This window comes from Nannobrachium achirus (genome assembly GCF_963921795.1).
Source record: "Nannobrachium achirus genome assembly, chromosome: 13".
Taxonomy (NCBI): Eukaryota; Metazoa; Chordata; class Actinopteri; order Myctophiformes; family Myctophidae; genus Nannobrachium; species Nannobrachium achirus.
Genome location: NC_137833.1, coordinates 12,020,099 through 12,024,857, shown reverse-complemented (window position 1 = coordinate 12,024,857; position 4,759 = coordinate 12,020,099). Strand labels below are relative to the sequence as shown.

The 4,759-nt window shown below is 39.4% G+C and overlaps 1 long non-coding RNA gene across 2 annotated transcripts; it reads left to right on the top strand.

Annotated features, from left to right (window-relative positions):
• The first annotated feature begins 346 nt into the window (after positions 1-346).
• Positions 347-4,388, top strand: LOC308296898. 2 transcript variants are annotated; one of them, XR_013962646.1, is made up of 8 exons: positions 347-547; positions 1,270-1,310; positions 1,701-1,747; positions 2,353-2,426; positions 2,531-2,639; positions 3,231-3,306; positions 3,913-3,989; positions 4,273-4,388. It is a non-coding gene; the product is annotated as an uncharacterized lncRNA (long non-coding RNA). The 2 variants fall into 2 exon arrangements; XR_013962647.1 differs by lacking the exons at positions 347-547; positions 1,270-1,310 and having other exon boundaries at positions 1,423-1,747.
• The last annotated feature ends 371 nt before the right edge of the window (positions 4,389-4,759 follow it).

Sequence of the window (4,759 nt, the reverse complement as noted above, 5' to 3'; positions counted from 1 at the left end):
TAGACTTCAACGTTATGTGGACGTTAGTAAAATAATGTTGGGCAGACATTGGTTATACAAGCAAATTATCATCTGTAATTAAATCTGATTAAAACACATTTTAATGCCTATCTTTTGGGATATTATAGTTTGGAGGAAACATATGAAAGATGAAGGGAGCCATCTTTGTAGTTACAGAGAGGAACACAATATATGTGTGTTTATGGAAAGCAGTTTGAAAATCAACTACACTGCCCACAATGCAATTGCAAATGCCTGATTGGCTGTGTGTCATGTGACTGTGATGTGGCCAGCTACCACTGGCTCTGCTGAGAGCACACCCCCACTTTGAATCCAAACAGCCCACAGCAGTTACATTTGTCACCAACAGCAAGCATTGAGAGCTGCTTGTCTAAAAGTGATTTAAGATAAAACTAAACTAAATAAAATCACTGTTGATTGTTGAACAGGAAGATAGGTTGCTGCCAGTCTATTTGTGGGATTAAATCTACATTATGGAGACTTTTTGCACACAGAGAAGGAGTTTTGGAGCAGGGAGATGACACAGGTATGTAAAGCTATTTTAATTGATTGCTTTTGCTTCCAGTACTTTTTACAACTTCACTATTTACAATTCATACTCCAGTGTTTTCAGCCCTTTTCATGTCAAGGACCCCAAAATCCAAAATGACTATTTGGCTGCAGACCCCTTTTAATATGTGACAGGAACCCTCATTCCTGTAAAAAAGTTTCCATTATATAATGTTTCCAAGGTCCATTATTTATTCAGCAGTTAAATAGTGTTATTGTGACAGTAATCATTGCTATTTATATAGTGTTTGTTTAGTAATGTTAGGTTGGTTCCAGCCTTCCAGGTGGTCCCCAGCTAAATGATGGGGAGTTGATAACCAAATGGACCCCTATAGATCTTTTAATTACTGTAAAATCAAACCAAATGTACAAGCTAAATTATTTTTTACACATGATCTGTATTCCTAAATTATTAGGTATGAGACTGAGAGGCTAAATCTCACTAAATGGTGGTCCATGGCTCAAATGCATAATTGACAAACACTGATTTTGTGCCATGGTTCTCAAAGTGGGAGTGGGAGCTAGAAGTGTGTGTGTGTGTGTGTGTGTGTGTGTGTGTGTGTGTGTGTGTGTGTGTGTGTGTGTGTGTGTGTGTGTGTGTGTGTGTGTGTGTGTGTGTGTGTGTGTGTGTGTGTGGTACATGGCTCATTTGTAATGTATTTTGTAGTCTTTCAACTTTTGTTTTTCTTCTGTCAACAGAAAATTCCAACGTCGAAAAGAAAACCAGTCTATGCAATATGGTAGGTTAAGTCTCCTCTTACCACCCTTTAGCAAAGTCCTTTTTAATCCAGGAAATCCAGTAGTAATCCACAATAGGAAAATAAAAGGTATCTTCATCCAAGATCCAATATAGAATACAGCATGACTTTTGCATGAGACTTCTCCTTCTCTTCTTACCCTGTACTGCCAAAGCTGCACTTCACAGGTGTTACAAACACGTCTGAATGCCAATCTACTGCAGCCAATCACTGCAGGAACTAGTCAAGTACTAAATAATATACTGTACATGCTCATATTATGCAATGTGTTCTTGTAGATAATTTTGTGTCTAATGCAACATTGTTGTTTGATGGAGTATGATAAAATCTAACCTATTCATTTCCTTTTTCACTCTCTCTCTGTTACATGAGGTGTCTCTGTGGTGGTATGAGGTGATCCTGGGAGCTAAGCCAACCAGGTAATTTACTTAATTAATAATGATTTATTTGAACTGAGAAGCCATTTTACAGCCTCACATTGTGTGTGCTTGTAGATCAGCCATTTTTGTGACTTCGGTCCATTATATCTCCCCTTTAATGATTGAATGATTGCACTCTCCCACAGTAATAAGGAAAAGAAAAAACAACACATGTTGACCATTTTTACACTTTGTTAATTTTAAGCTCAGTGTCAGGGAAGCCCACAATGAGAGTAAATGCCAGCAGAACAATATTGCAAGCCATTTTGGCAAAACCTTGATCGGCGCTACCCACAGGTTGTGTAGCTCATGCCTCGAATGCCCGATGCTTACAAGCTGTACTTTGTTGTAAAGGTGACGAATCAATGATAAAAATGATATAAAACAATACAAATTGGTATTATTAAAGGGGAGATAATGGACCGAAGTCAAGTTTCCTTTCTTTTTGTGCTGATTTTATTTCCTTTCTCTCTGTGTCTCAGGTGCCGTACGTTGGGTGGCTGCTTGTTCTTGTGACGCAGTGTCCAGTCCTGTCTTATGTGGAAGCAAACATGTATGAACTAGTCACTAGTCTGTTTTCACTTCTCCCTCTCTCTCTCTCTCAGGTGTCTGCTGTGCTTGTCCCGCCTTTCCTTTGGGATAGACATGGTGGTTTCTACTCTTGGGAGATAACAACCAGGTAGTCTGATCATTGTTTTGTACTAAATAGCCAATCTACAAACTGTTGTGCGATGGAAAATTATAACGCTTTGATTGGGTGTCTAACCTCTCTTTCTCTCTCAGGTGGCGTGACGTGTCTGATAGTCCTTTCGGACCTGGTGCCAGTGGTTGACAGGATAGAGGATGGAGAGAGGAGCAACATCTCTGTGATGACCAAGCTTTTAAGACCTTGGTAGGCTTTATATGAGTCACAGTATAAAGTGCATGTTTCAACATGGAAGAAGAGGAGGTTCGCACACTGTTCCAGAGCTCCGGTAAATAGTTATTATTCTATCCTAATAAACGATTTACTGGAGCTCTGGAACAGTGTGTGAACCTCCTCCTTCCATGGTGTGTATATTATATATTCCTTGGTTCGGCACCTGTAAATCTTTGGAGATGTGCTTGCTTCCATCTCTGCATGATTCAACATACAATATGAATTAACCCTTGTGTGATGTGGTTTTCAGTGTCTGCATAATTATTTGTTTAATTATTCTAGGCGATGGCCTGTCTGCATGTTTTCATTTTTTCGCAGCTTAACCACTGGAACCCCCTCTTATGACAATGTCATAAGATAAATACAATTACAAAATAAATACAATTTTGCATGAATGTAGCTTATAGACCTGCTGTTGCTGAGCAGATTTGGTGTAGAGGGTTTAAAAAAGCGGACCACCCTGGGCCACCTGATCAACAAGGGATCAAGAGATTATATGCCATGTTTACAAAAGAACCTTACCCTACTATATTGTTCACAAAAATGTAATATGTTTTTCTTCAGGCTCTTCGGTAACCACATGAAGGGGGAAAAGGAAGGTGGCTTTGGAGAAGACTGATGTATTTTAGAGCAATACAAGGTAACTTCATGTTGACCAAGGACAGACAATTGGCACACACCAATCCGTAAATAATGTAATTGGGCAAAACATGTCCTTCCCTTTGATACAATGGCAAGTGTCTTTGATTTGGTGTCTAACCCAGGGGGTTTCAAACATTTTTGACTCGGGTCACCTCGCCCCTGTAAATAATATTTTAATCCACAGCACCCTTGAAGTACACTGTAAATATTTTGAATCTTACACCATTGGAGAAATATCAGTTTCCATTAGAACTGACTGAAAATAACTTTATACTTTATGTTTAACCACTTGAACCCCAGCATCCCTATTCTGGGAGGAAGGTTCACCAAAAATAGCCGATCTACAAGCTCACAGCGCGTCGTGACATGTTGTGAGCTTGTAGATCTGCTATTTTTGCAGAAGAGAGTTGGCCGTAGATGGAAAAATAACTCCTCACAAATCAGGTCAGTTTTACTTAGTGAACTGATATTGATGTAGTGATATTGATGATCAGATTATTCTGAGACACCCCTGGACTGGCATCAAGGCACCCTAGGGTGCAACAGCACCCACTTTAGGAAACCCTGGTCTAACCTATTTCCTTCTTTCTTCTCTCTCTCTTAGCTGGCGTGATGTGTCTGCTTGGGTCCAGTCGTTGAGAGGATGGAGAGAAGAAGCACCTCTGTGACCAAGCTTTTTAAGTAAGTAAGAAGTAATGCACAGCATAACACAGTATAAGGTTTGGGTGTTCTGTGGTTTTCAGTGTCTTACAATTTAATTCTTCTGGGTGAGGGCCTGCTTAACCAACTGAACTCTTGTTATTTTAAGGTTATGAGGGTGAACATGATGTGAAGTTTTCAAGTTTTTGTATGCATTGTGACCTTGTAGACACACCTGTAAATAATTTAATTTGCAAAACATGACAATGTGGTGGTGTAAGGTTATGACAGCATGTTACATATTTTGTATTCTCTTTTTCTACAGATGCCGTCATGACGTTCAACCCAGAAGCAGAGGACAACCTAAAGCAGCAGAGGCGGGAGACACAGGGGAACTGTCCATTTCAAGAGGGACACTATGGACTGATATAACTTGAATTAGCTCTGGTTGGACCTAAAACCTGGTAGCTCACTGGACATGCAGGCAAGAGGAGGCAGCGGGGGACACAAACGCATGCACTCAGAACTGATTGAACTGACACTGTGAATTCTGGGGGATCTTGGTAGTTCTGTTTGGACCTACAGTTTAATCTGGCAACTCACCGGAATACATTTTTTAAATTATTTTTTGTAGTTGTGAACTCACCGGAATATATTTTTTTTAAATAATTTTTGTTGTTGTTGTGAACTCACTGGATTATATTTTTTAATTATTATATTTTTGTTGTGAACACACCGGAATATATTTTATTAATAATTTTGTTGTTGTTGTGGGACATATGCAAGTAAAAAGGAAACTGTCTGGAAGTTCT